The sequence below is a fragment of the Alosa sapidissima genome, chromosome 2 (genome assembly GCF_018492685.1).
Source record: "Alosa sapidissima isolate fAloSap1 chromosome 2, fAloSap1.pri, whole genome shotgun sequence".
Lineage (NCBI taxonomy): Eukaryota > Metazoa > Chordata > Actinopteri > Clupeiformes > Clupeidae > Alosa > Alosa sapidissima.
In genome coordinates this window covers 9,996,045-10,010,634 of record NC_055958.1, presented here as the reverse complement: position 1 = coordinate 10,010,634, position 14,590 = coordinate 9,996,045, and the positions used below count along the sequence as shown (strand labels likewise).

At 40.5% G+C, this 14,590-nt stretch overlaps 1 protein-coding gene across 3 annotated transcripts in view; it reads right to left on the bottom strand.

Moving 5' to 3' along the window:
* Positions 1-13,647, bottom strand: part of mzt2b (mitotic spindle organizing protein 2B) — a 53,148-nt gene extending 39,501 nt beyond the window's left edge. The window contains exon 1 of one of the 3 annotated variants that reach the window (XM_042066308.1): positions 13,484-13,647. The gene's annotated coding sequence lies outside the window, so the exon portion shown is untranslated. Of the gene's footprint in view, positions 1-1,392; positions 1,415-13,483 lie in introns of those variants that run through there. The other 2 variants (XM_042066297.1, XM_042066318.1) reach the window with 2 other exon arrangements.
* Positions 13,648-14,590: the final 943 nt, after the last annotated feature.

Sequence of the window (14,590 nt, the reverse complement as noted above, 5' to 3'; positions counted from 1 at the left end):
GTAGGCTAAATACTTATTATACAAGTATCTACAGTCATCCAATACGAATTACCAGAGATAGGCTATTAAGGAAAAAGTGCAACATTTAAGCATGGCAAGAATATATTTTTACCGGAACAGTTTTTTTTTTTTGTCTCGTAAAATTTGGGCTTGTGGACATTAATCACGTCATTCCTATCTTCTGTCCCTGTTTCAAGTTAACTTGAGTGTCATTTGATTATATAATCACAACAAATACTAAGAAATTAAAACAGAATAGGCTTACTCCCGTCTACATGGCAAAATAAACTGTTTTGATCTATTAGGCCAGGGGCCAACAACAATAATAATAATAATAATAATAATAATAATAATAATACATCATGCTGATACTGTCTTTCCCAAATACAATGTAGCCTACAGGTGTGCATGACCTTTTATAAGTCCAGTTGCAATTGATGAGCTGTGATTAACTGCCCTACTTGTGATTGTTTTTAGAGATTTTTTATTGCAACATATCTCATGTCAGGCTATTCTGTCTGATAAGCCATGCTGATGCTACACTCTAAAATAACTAGCCCTCATCACCTCACACATGAAACATAAAAAGGTTAATGCAGAAAAATGAATGCAATGTTAATGAGAAACTCTGATATTTGGGAATGGAAAAATAAATCGCTAATGGACAAAGTAATTGTTAGATTAATCGAAAAAAAAAAATCGTTAGATTAGTCGAGTAATCGAAAAATTAATCGTTAGATTAATCATTTGGGACAGCTCTATGACCTACTTGACCATTTAAGCGCCTGCATTAGTTACTTTCTCTTGAGGAAAAAGACAAAAGTTGGATCTGATACTTTTAAGTTGGCTACATGCAATGTAGCATACTATTGTAGCAAAAAGTACATTTTAGAAATTTACAAGTTACTACTCCAGAGTGTCATTTTTTGCCAAAAAATATGGTTTCGTTGAGAGGAATATTCAAATAAAATGGTACACATAAAATACTGGAATTTGGTGCAGTTGTCTATGCCATGTCAATCCATAGTTGAACAGTTCCACAGTAACAAAATAAGATGTCAGGCTGAGAGTTACCTATTATAGTCATAAGACATATGGGGACTGTTTGGACAAAAAATGTTTTAGACTATGGTGTCAAATCCAATGTTTTTGTGTTGAATTGATAATGCTTTAGAATAACATGTGCTTATTAGGTATTAACAGTGCATAATAAGCAGTTAACAATTCATTAACTGTTGTTATCCTTTAATAACATTAACTAACTGTTAACATGCAGCTTGTAAGTGTTATTAAGCAGCCTTTTAAGTTACTTACAAGCATATTTGTTAAAGGACCAGTATGTACAGTATGAAATAATGGAAAATAAATTGTAACCATTCCAAAAATTATCACCATATGTTGTCAGAGAGTAAGGAAACACGATGAATTGAAGTCAAAAGTCAAAGTCAAAGTCAAAAGTCAAAGTCAGCTTTATTGTCAATTTCTTCACATGTTCCAGACATACAAAGAGATCGAAATTACGTTTCTCACTATCCCACGGTGAAGTAATGGCTTATTTGACAACATTACTATAACCCGTAAAACCCTGTAAAACCTGTGAAAAAAAATGAGCTACGGGGCGGAATCTCTTGGAATTTTTGTTTATGTTTTAATTCTAGAATAGCGTATTAATAATGGGCTGACGTGTTCTCCTATTTGGGTTGCCAGCGAAGGCCAACTGTCAACAGCTGTCAGTTGTAGTCATGAACGAGTAGGCCTAGCCTACGAGAGGCAGGCAAATTTCCAAAATTAAAACAAGAAACCAATTAAGTGAACATCAGAGGAGCTTTTAGCTTGATTTAACTGTGAGAAATGCACCTTCAACAGTCCCTCCAGGATTTCGCGAGGATTTTTTGAGATTGTTGCGATCTAAAATGCCTGATTTCGCGACAACTTTTGTAAAAAAATTGCAATGGAAGTTGCGGTGTTTTTAGCTGTTTGTTTTTTTTTTAAATTGCGAGAGGAAGTGAAAAATGCAAAAATAGTTGCGATTTAATTAAGGGTAATTAAGGTTAGTAAGACCAAACTTACACTGACCATCTTGATGCTTATTAAAAATGATAAGTAAAGGTAAATAGCAAGGGTTACAGAAAATCAAAGTAGGCCTACTTTGACTGGGGTAATTCCCAAAACAGTATAACCTTTCGTAGAACTGTCCAAAAAAGACAGCCCCCTAATCATGTCATATGTTTCAATACATGCATACTGTAGCCTACTCAAAAATGTCAGTAAACCAAGTAGGCCTTAATTAACTTCCTTTGTCTTTCATAGCCTAGGCAGGTTAGCAACACCAGGTTGAGAGATGCAAGTAAAGCAGATCATTAACGTTAGCATTCTATTTATTGCAGTGGTCCCCAAACTTTTTCTTCCGAGGGCCAGCTTACTATGCCTGGCTCTAAGAGAGGGCCAGAGACTCAGTAACCATAGTATATCAGTAACCATAAATAGCTTAGTGCTGTGAACAACAGCAGTCTACCTTAGTCGAATATTCAATTACATTTAATCTATAGGCTATTGCAATTTAATACCATTGTTAGCTGTGTTTATATTGCCATCATGCCATATCAGTGTAAAACGTAACTCAAATTAAATAATACTAATAAAAAGACTTTTGCATTCCCAAAAGTATATTTTATTAAAAATGGGTGAACTCTGAAAATGTAAAGTTCTCAAACTATGAGAATTTTATAAAGCGCTGAAGTGGTCTGAAATGACCACCATTCTAACTTTCACTCACCTGAACTTGTGACCTCTTTGTAGGCCTATGAACATTCGAACGAGTGAATACAAAATAGAAATAATTATCCCAGAAAGTCCCAGAAATATGACTTGAATAGAAGTTAGTTAGTTATTAACAATTAATTGATAAACTTTTACAATACTTTGAGCACTGATGCAGTCAGCATAGGCCTCTTACGTTGTTTGCAGGAAGGCCTACATTTCATTCAGTTTTTGATGGCAAACGTGAAACAGCGCCAAAATAACCACCAGTGGACAAAAAGAGTATTACATGTGTACTGTTAAGACTCGCCATAGAGAATGAATGGGGGAAATTGCGGAGGTTATAGTTTGACGATGTCGTACTCCCGTGCGGGCCGGTTGCTATATACCACGGACATGTTTTGGGGGGCCACCCAAAATGAGGTGGCGGGCCGTATCCGGCCCGCGGGCCGTAGTTTGGGGACCACTGATTTATTGTCATCAAAACTGCAGAGGAGTGAACAAGTTATAGGGCAGTCTCTGGTGTCTGCATAAGTGAGTGTGGCATGACTCAATATTCTGCACGAGGGACTGTTGTGGTAGGTGAAATTTCACGGGGAAACCATGATGTTTGGTCAAATTTGCGAAAAAGTTGCAGTGTTTGGACAAAATTGCGAGGTCGCCCAGAATTCACGAGGATTTGCTGAATTTGCGTTAATTGTTGCGATCGCAACATCGCGAATTCCTGGAGGGACTGCTTCAAAATTGCTGCAGCGAGCAGGAATCGAACCCCGGTCACCTGCGTCATAGAGTGACCTGTTACTGACTGAGCTACATTCCTATCTGTGTTTTTGAAGAAAATGTTCATATTGATTCTATATTCCGATGATGTTCTATATCATACCAGCTATGCTTTTTACAAATATGTCTCTGATGGAAAAGTGGTGTTAGCGGATTTAACCCTCTAGGCGCCACGGTCGAGTTTACTCGACAAGATGCGGTACTGAATAAAACGGCCGATTTAGTCAAATAGGGTGTCATATTTCGTTCGACCTCCACTCCACTAGATGGCAGACATGTCATACGTCATCCCCGAGTCGAAAAATAGGCAGGCTTTAAACAAAACTTTCTAGCTACAGCGCATTGAATCAGTGCGTGAAATACCGGAGCTAGTGTGCGTGTGAGCCACTTTGTCAGAGCGATATTGTCAACGTCAGCGAGTATTTGCATTAGATTATCATCTAATGGCATCAAAAAAGTTTACCTGAAATGAAGTGTTGGGTCTTCTATTCGCGGACCCTGATTCTGAAGGGGAATATCTGCCTTCAGAAAATTACGGTGATTCGTTTAGTGAGGCTTCAGATGCGTCCCTGCCTTGCAATGATGCAGCTGGACAAAGTGAGAGTTTACTCCATAGTTTAGCTTACACCAAGCACAAATGTTGAATCGTTTGCCCAATGTCACTGGTGGGAATAATGTTTCACGGGTTCGGAGTGTTCATCGGGAAGTTAGCAGGGTGTTAGTGGTGTGGCGAACGAGGCTGGAGGTAGCCTAATGTCCATAGCGCTAGCTTCTGTCTTTTGAACGTGTGCCTCTCCGCAGTCGCGGCGACAGTAACGTGGTGGAGCCTTTGTCTAATGCCACTGGGTATGTTAGACGAGGTCGAAGGGCTCATAGGACAGTGTGGGGAGTCGCAATGAGAATGACAGTGGGCCTAGTCCGAGCTGCGCAAATTCTCTCCACTCGACGCGAGTGCGAGGCAGATCTGGCCATGCTGCTCGCAACAGGAGCAGAGGTGGTGACACGGGGCAGGAGAGCCATTAGGCCATGCATAGTCTATCACAAGATGATGGGAATGCCGGCCCTGTATGGATAGGATATGGATATGGATAGTCATTATCTCTACAGCAAAAGGCCTGCTACATAAAAAAAAAAAAATTGTCAGCCATTTATTAGTAATGATTTACACTGTTGATTATCTATTTCCCTGACCATTTAGGACATATATGTGTTCTTTTTTGTGTGTTCATGTGCTTGTGATGTGTGTGTCTTTGTCAGCAAAGAAAAAAACAACTACAAAAAACATCAACAAAAACAACAAAAAGAAAACAAATACTAACATTGTCTCGTCTTGTCTCGCCATCTCACTCCTGATCTGTGCCTTGCCGTTTTGAACTAAACAGGTCTTGTCTACTTGTGTTTGTGTGTCATCTGAATAATATATATGTGCCCCATACATGGAATCAGAGTGCCTACTGTATGTAGTAAATGGAAAATCTCTACAGCAAAAGGTGTCTACCGCTACATGCATTTGGTTTGTTTCTGCCATTTATTAGTAATGATTTACATAGTTTGTTTACTACTTAGTATTTACCTGAGCATTCAGTATTGTGCAATATAGCATACAGAAGGTGAGGGACATTTTGGGGAGAAAGAAGTGGTGCATTTTATCATTCAAACATGCGACTTTTCATGAAAATTCTATAATCCAAGATGGCCGCCACCATATGACGTCATAAGATGCAAATTAGATATAAACATTTAATCCCTACATAAACTTTGGGTCATCCTTAATATTTCTCTAATTTACAGAAAGTCTCTATCTCTTATCACTTTTAAGATATAGCCTTTTGAAATGAAGATGTCAAAATCGAACGTTTCGAAAAAAAAACCTCTGGCGCCTAAAGGGTTAATAGCAATTTAGCCTGCCGTCTTCTACGCAATGCTTATATGTGGCAACAACAGTCCTTCAACAATCGTTCAACAAGAAAACTATAACAATGTTTTGTTAAATGCACATGCAGAGGAGGAGCAGCAGGCTTGTTACGAGAGAGTAGGGCGGGGCAAGGAAAGGCTGCGTGCGTAAAAAGCGCAGCTCAATGAAAGGATTTTATCTTATCTTTAATTTAAATAGTACAACATAGAACATTAATGTGTGGCGGCCAGTTTTGATTTTGTGGCGCCCCGCCAGAGATTAGTCAATGTATGGGAAACACTGATATACATAAAGTACTTTGTAAATTTCCCTGTTTGACTTTTTTCTTGATTAGGGCCCATAGGGCAAAAAAAAAAATGTAACTGTCAAAACCAGGTTCGATCCCCACAGCTCCTGGACAATTACAGGCTATATCTGAATATGCAGAAATCCATTAATTATCATGGAATTGCCACCATAATCGACCTTCCACTATTCTTTGTGATGGCCAACTCCTCTGCTACTGTAAAAGACACTTGTTAGCTGTAAAACAGAGGCCAAGTGAAGGCTATAAGTATACAATATAACTTGATATAACTTGCGATATTTAAATATTTAATGTTTTTCTCCATTCTACTTGCTGCTAGCATAGACTGTAGGGTTGGGGGGGGTAAATGTATAATTATATAATAACAGAAATAATTGTATCATTTTCTACATAAACAATATAAAATATTATGTAGCCTAGGCTATCATATGGCCTGATGAAAGTGGACAGCTAAGAGACCTACTACTGACTAGGCCAGTGGTTCTTAAACTGGGGGTCTCCAAGTTTTAGAGGGGGTCGCGAAAATATTTGCATAATGCCTTTGGTGTTTACACAACCTACCTATGAGAGAAGAGTGAGACATTTTCTGCATTTGTTTACAATGCCCATCTCGGAACATTTTGAAACCAAATTCCGCCGATTAGAGAGAAGGGGATCGCGAGACTTGGCCCATGTTTTTTGGGGGATTGCCAGACAAAAAGTTTAAGAACTAGGCTATTGAAGTTGTGTGGAAGATCTGCTCCAAGAAAATCCTCGTAAAAGACATATAGACAGCCAATCTGAACACTTGTGCACCAACCAGCGGAATATTCCACATTATAGGCTACTCATCTAAAATCTTAAGTAGCCCAGTCTGTAACCTCATACGCTGCGCCTCCCACGTTAGTAGGCTACCTGCATGCCGACTACGAGGGCAGCGGAAAGTGAAAGTAAGGGGCTGCGATTGCACAGTCCAGAAGTAGGCTAGGCTAAACAACTTTTACAAATAACGACTGATTACCTTTCTGCTGCTGTCTGGGGCTTTTGCTAAATGCAAATCATGAAATACAAGCCTTGCAGTGAAAGACAGATATCTTCTGATCCTATAACGATAACGAAAGAAATTGTTTATTTTAACACGGTGGAGAAGGACGCATTTGGCGCTGTGTTTGTAACGTCATCCTTCATAAAACCAAAATATTTCCATATAACAGACATGCTTTTCCTTTTAGTCACCAATTAAGTGTAGCCTACCTCGCTCGACTATCTTCAGCCATCACGATTTAGCTCCCACCTCAACACCTAAAACAACACAAACCTAAACTGGTAGGGGACGGGCTTCTAGGGCAGCATGACAGCATCGGCTTGGTAAAATATGTTGACATTCAGAATGTGAATACACCATAGACTGTATGGAATGCGCACGGCACAGAAAATGTATCAAAACTTATTGAAAATTAATTAATCTTTGCGGTATGTCCATCGCAAGCGTTGATATCGCGATAGCTTTTAGATATATCGTGCAGCCCTAATATAAACCTACCATTCTGAATAATGTAATTTATAATAATTTGTGTTTCATTTTCACCTGCTGCCATGTGCGTTTGGCACTGGTGTTGCACCTGAAATGTTCACAGGATTAGGCATAGGCCTACATTAAATCAGTCAATAGGGGCTACTTAAACATTCAATTATCCTTATTAATCTATATGTACACTTCTGAATTGTGTTGCATCTGTAGGCCTTTTTATGAACTCAAAATAGGCAATTTAATTATTTCAACTCATTTCAGAAATTACGCAAGCTATTAATCCTCCGTAACACATATTTGAGGAACATGTGGAAATAAAACTTTACTTTTAGGCATTTAGGCTACCCGATCTGCAATACGTTGCCAACAGCCTTGCCTTGCTTTGTTTGCTGTCGACGTATTTGATTTTTGTCGTAGAGTGGGTTTTAATTCCTTGTAACTTGTCATAATAATTGTGCATTCCTCATCCGTAAAATAAGGTGATCGCGTCATCATTAATAGTGGTGACTTGCGCTGCAACCCGCCCCTTTTATGTGAACGCGCACAACTCCAATTAGGTTATGGTTCAACAAATCAACTTCTTAATCAGCGTCGTAGTTCCAATTAACACCCCTTAAGATAACCAGGTTTTGTCAACCCCGGTTTAACAAAGTAACCGTGGCTTACATCTGGGTAGGTTAAGCTCCCTTGGTAGTACAGGTGGATATTGAGGGGTAAAGCTCTATATTGGTCCCCAAACTACGGCCCGTGGGCCGGATACGGCCCGCCACCTCATTTTGGGTGGCCCTCCAAAACATGTCGTGGTATATAGCATCCGGCCCGCACAGGAGTACGACATCGTCAAACTATAACCTCCGCAATTTCCCCATTCATTCTCTATGGCGAGTCTTAACAGTACACGTGCAATACTCTTTTTGTCCACTGGTGGTTGTTTTGGCGCTGTTTTGCGTTTGCCATCGAAAACGGAATAAAATGTGGGCCTACCTGCAAACAATGTAAGAGGCCTATGCTGACTGCATCAGTGCTCAAAATATTCTAAAAGTTTATCAATTAATTGTTAATAACTAACTAACTTCTATTCAAGTCATATTTCTGGGACTTTCTGGGATAATTATTTCTATTTTTTATTCACTTGTTCAAATGTTCATACAAAGAGTTCACAAAGTTCTCATCAGGTGAGTGAAAGTTAGAATGGTGGTCATTTCAGACCACTTCAGCACTTCATAAAATGTTCATAGTTTGAGAACTTTAAATTATTTGTAGGATATGCACAACTTGAGCTGTGTATGCAAAGACAGAGTTCAGAGTTCACACATTTTTAATAAAATATACTTTTGGGACTCCCTGCTAATAGTTTTTTGAATGCAAAAGTATTTAAATTAGTATTATTTAATTTGAGCTACAGTACATTTTACACTGATATGGCATGATGGCAATATAAAAACAGCTAACAATGGTATTAAATTACAATAGCCTATGATTAAATGGAATGGAATATTCAACTTAGGTACCTCTGACTCTCTCTTAGAGCCAGGCATAGTGAGCTGGCCCTCGGAAGAAAAAGTTTGAGGACCACTGCTCTTTTGACCTCCATGCATTCTGAGCTCGCCCGAGCGCCCTCAAGTGGAATCTGAGGAGGAACTGCAACCAATCCAGAAACCGGAAGTAACCAGACAGCGCCTCTTCCTATAAGACATTCTCTGGTACTATGCTATGAGGCGTACAATGTCACCGGCACATTTAAGTTTGCTGTCGAAACTGGTGAAATGCACCTAAGATTAACTGGTCACGTGGCACTGGCATTTTGAACCACACTTCGGAGCAGTTTTCTAAAACACATCAACTTCTAAATGTCAGTTTTTCGACTGTTGCAACCCTATCGAATGTTTGTTTAATCGTGTAACCTTAAGTTGACGTTAACTGAACTAGGTAAATTGCTAGTTGGAATGTTTTCACGAAGAAACACCAAGAAAATCGGAGTTAGCCTATTAGCAAAAACTGTTAACAGCCATACAATTCACCCCTTGCATGTGACGTCACGTTTTGTTCGTGCCACAGCAAAATAGCCTAAAGGACGGCAAGAACACAAATCAAATCAATGGGTTGTAATGGGACATATCGCACAGCTAGGAGATTATAGTGAGATTTAACCGTAGTAATTTGCCCTTCCACGACTGTTGGCTTATTGTTTGGAATACAACAACATCCCATGTTCTTGCATAGATATATTTTGGTTTGTTTTCTTTGTGTTTCGGGAGTTTTTCAACCACAATTGCATGGTCAGTGTATGAAGCCAGAGAATGTCTAATAAGGGGAGAACTGCCACTCTCGGAAAACTTCCGGTTTCTGAACTGGTTGCCGTTCCTTCTGTGGTTCCACATGAGGGCGCTCGTCCACGAGTGCAGAATGCATGGAGGTCTATGGAGCTGTACCCCTCAAAATCCACTTTATTCGGGATATAATTTTTTTTCAAGTAATTTGAGTATTGTATTCGAAAGGGGAGGCAAAGAAAATACACTTGGTTGAGTATTATATTTTTTAAAGTCACTTAATTGTTCTTAAAAGCCTTTCAAATGTGTCAATGACGTCATTCATGGCATCAAGGAAGCAAAAAAGGAATACACTCACAAGATAACCACCCACTTCAAAGACAGCAGGAACGCACAAAGCCTATGGCAGGGCATTCAGGCCCTCACGGACTACAAGCCCGCGCCACAGAGCTGTGAGAGCAACATCCCTCTGCTCAACAACCTGAACCGCTTCTTTGCTCGCTTTGAAGCACAAAACAGCACCTGCCCACAGAAGACCCATCCCCCTCTACATGAGCAGCCCCTGTGCCTCTCTGCCGACAGCGTGAAGAGGACACTTGCTGCTATCAACACCCGTAAGGCAACAGGTCCAGACAACATCCCAGGTCGTGCGCTGAAGGACTGTGCAGGGGAGCTTAAGGATGTCTTCACAGACATCTTTAACACTTCCCTGAAGCAAGCCATCGTCCCATCATGTTTCAAAGCTGCCACCATCATACCTGTGCCGAAGAAAACGGCTCCATCCTGCTTCAATGACTACCGCCCTGTGGCACTGACACCCATCATCATGAAGTGCTTTGAGCGGCTTGTCATGTCACATATCAAAGCCATTCTCCCCCCCACCCTGGACCCCTTCCAGTTTGCATACCGAGCCAAGCGGTCTACAGAGGATGCAATCTGCTCTGCCCTCCACCCAGCCCTCACCCACCTGGAAAAAAGAGACTCATATGTGAGATTGCTGTTTATAGACTTCAGTTCTGCATTCAACACCATAATACCACAACAACTCATCTGCAAACTTGACAAACTGGGACTCAGTACCAACCTCTGCAACTGGCTACTGGACTTCCTCTGTCAGAGGCCCCAAGTAGTACGTGTTGGCAACAATACCTCAAGCAGCATCACACTGAGCACAGGGGCCCCCCAAGGCTGCGTGCTCAGTCCGCTGCTCTTCACCCTGCTGACGCATGACTGCACTGCAACCTACAGCAACAATCACATAGTGAAATTTGCTGACGACACAACTCTGGTGGGTCTCATCACCAAGGGCGACGAGACTCAATACAGGTTGGAGGTCGACCATCTGACCACGTGGTGCAGGGACAACAACCTCCTGCTGAACGTCAGCAAGACCAAAGAGATTGTTGTTGACTTCCGGAGAGGTCACACCCAACACCTGCCACTGACCATCGACGGTGCTGTGGTGGAGAGAGCGAGCAGCACCAAATTCCTGGGGGTGCACATCAGTGAAGACCTCTCCTGGACCACCAACACTGCATCACTGGCGAAGAGAGCTCAGCGCCGCCTGTACTTCCTGCGGAAACTCAGGCGAGCAAGTGCTCCACCAGCCATCATGACCACATTCTACCGAGGCACCATCGAGAGCATCCTCTCCAGCTGTATCGCTGTGTGGGGCGGAAGCTGCACTGAATACAACAGGAAAGCCCTGCAGCGCATAGTGAACACAGCTGGAAGGATTATTGGTGCTTCACTCCCCTCCCTGAAGGACATTTACACCACCCACCTCACCCGCAAGGCGACCAAAATTGTGAGTGATGCAAGTCACCCCGCTCACAATCTGTTTGATCTACTGCCCTCTGGGAAGAGGTACAGAAGCCTGCGCTCCCGCACTACCAGACTCACCAACAGCTTCATACACCAAGCCGTAAGGATGCTGAACTCTCTCCCTCCTCTCCCCCCTCCACCCTCAGCTACATAACATCCTGGACATTGGACCCAAAAATGGCCGCCTGCACTACTCCACTTGCACACTTGCACACTTTACAACTGGTGTTGTTGTCCTGAAAACACAACACTTCTGCTGCTCTTACATAACTTGCACCACTATGCCACTTTCTTCTTACTTAGGTCAAACAGAACTACCCAAGCCTTTTATTGGCCTGAATTTGCACTAGTATTTTTATTGACTGTCTATGCACAATTTCAACCACATTTTGCTGCTCTTATTTTTTCATTATTATATGTGCCCTCTTATTTACTTATTTACTTACTTTTTTGTTTACTTGAATGTTATGTTTGTCTGTGGACCTAAATTGGTAAAATATGTCTTGTCTTCACCGTGGGATAGTGAGAAACGTAATTTCGATCTCTTTGTATGTCTGGAACATGTGAAGAAATTGACAATAAAGCTGACTTTGACTTTGACTTTGACTTTGATTCATTAGCACAATGCTAGCGTGTTATGTGCAACAACGACCCAACCTGTAAGAAATCAAAAGGACATAAGTACTCGTTCATTCAACTTTTGACCTATAACCCATGTTGAAGTTATACAAACTACAATCAAATCTGAGATTTGTCAACGACAATCAGGTGAAAGAGACAATTTTAGCCATCTAGCTCCATTGACTCCCATTCATTCTGCACTCATGGCGATCGCCCCCAGTGGAACTCTGGTGGAACTGCATCCAAAATTCGGTACAATGGGACTTAATACGGAGTGGCAAGGCTCTCCGTAGACGGGCTCTGATGAAGCACAGCAGCGGTTGCTATAGCAACCATAGACTCTGAACAGGATGGCAGACTACAAGCACTTAGGCAAAGACTATGGCAAGATCTGAATGTAAACAGATAATACCATTCAAGGTTGTTTTTATTTCCCATTTCTTTTCATTATTTAACTTACAACATGTAAGAAGTAAGTTTATTCGCTGGGCAACGTACAAACTGACGAGTTACATTAGCCCTAGCACTATGAGCTATGATAAACGTTAGCTAGAATAGCTAGCTTATAAGTGTGGCAGCTAAGTTATTATTTCATGTTCTGATATGACATTCTTAATGTTTTGACTGTGTTTCAACTGATAAAAGCAAGACAAATAAAGTAACCAAATCGCTTTCAATATTTTAGCCCAGAAATACTTATGGGTGTTCATTTCCCATAATGTTAATTACAGTAGCCTAACGTTATACGACCTAACGTTATCTCCCCTTGCTGTTACCACCAGTTTTAATAACTTTACATTTGCGATCATGACCCATTTCATCTAACAACACCACTGGCATCTTTCTTTGACTATCAGACCTCAAACAGCAATACATTGAACTACAAAGATGTTATAGTAATGGTGTTCAGTTCATCATAATCATTATGACAATGTAATTTGCCGTCCAGCATGGAGCCGTCACGTGACTTAAGTCACGTGTCTGCAAGGGGTGAATAGCCCAGTGGTTCTTAACTGGTCTGGCTTTGGGACCCACAATTTCCCATGTTAATTTAGTCGCGACCCATTTTTTTTTTTTAGTGTTCAAGCCAACAGATAAGGTGAGCTACTGTACATGGTAAGACACGCAAAGTGCCTTTCTTGAATTTCCCCTGGGGATCAATAAAGTATCTATCTATCTATCTATCTATCTATCTGTAGGCCTACTTGTTTAGAACATGCTGATGTTTGGCATTACATTTGTGAAGTCTTCAGGATATTAAGATAGTACTGTAGATCTGACAAAGTAGCACTTAAAATGGGTGATTATTTATTTATTTTTTTACCCACAAGCTCCACGTACGACCCACCCAGAATGGTTCCGCGACACACTTTTGGGTCCCGACCCACCAGTTAAGAAACACTGCAATAGGCTACACATTAACCTCATCTTATCTCAAGCAAAAAACACAACGACTAACATACTTTGCATTTAGTACGCTATAACGTTAACGTTACCGTTACCAAATGTTGTCCTTTGAAACTAGCAGCACGGTTCCTTTTCCCTGGTTTAACGTTATCAGAAGAATCTGCTGTGTAGACATAGAGCCAGCGACAATAATATCAACAATCATGGCCACCATTCGTTACTTTTTCAAAATAGGAGTCCACGGCTAGAAGTTCTTCTTCTTCTTTCCTTTAATGGCAGATTACATCGTTTAATTGATGTATACCGCCACCTACTGTACAGGAGTGTGTAGAGTGATGCTATTGGAGGTTTTGGCTATTCAATCAGAAATGTGTAAAAATAAATCTAGAGATAATAAATAATAACAAAACAGAAACCAACAAATAAACAACCAATCAAAACAAAACCTAAAAATTTAATTCTTTTCATTAACTCTGCTTTTCAGGAAAACAAATAAGGCTCTAATTCTATCTACTTGCATTCCTTGTTCCCCAAGAATATCCCATATGTTCTCATCCAATTCTTGCCATGTTTGTCTCTGTTCTCTGTATCTTCCACATCTAAACAAAACATGCCCCACATCTTCCAGTGTTTGGCACTCTATGCATAATCCATCACCTTTTCCAATCAGTTTTAGTGTTGCATTTAGTCCTGTGTGTCCCATTCTTAATCTTGTGTACACTATTTCTTCTTTTCTATTTTGCATATTCATTCTTTTTCCTCCAATGTTTTTCTGATTGTTGTAATAGTGTCTAGCCTTAGGTTCAGCGTCCCATTTCTATTGCCATCTCTTCATTATTTCAGATTTAATTTTAGTTTTTGCTTCTCCTTTCCCTACTGGCACATTCATTTCTATTTCTTTATTTTTTAGTGCCTTTTTGGCTAATCCATCTGCCTTTTCATTTCCTCTAATTCCAATATGTGCTGGAACCCAACAAAACTGAACCATTAATCCTAGGCTTCTAATATTTAACAATATATTTCTAACTTCCATCCATTGGTCTTCTCTGACTGAATCACCACTTTCAAAGCTCTGCAGTACAGCCATTGAATCAGAGCATATTAGAGATGTTAATGGTTTTATCTCCTCTATCCACCTTAGAGCTGTTATTATGCCAGTCATTTCTATTGTGTATACTGAGAGGTAATTATTCAAT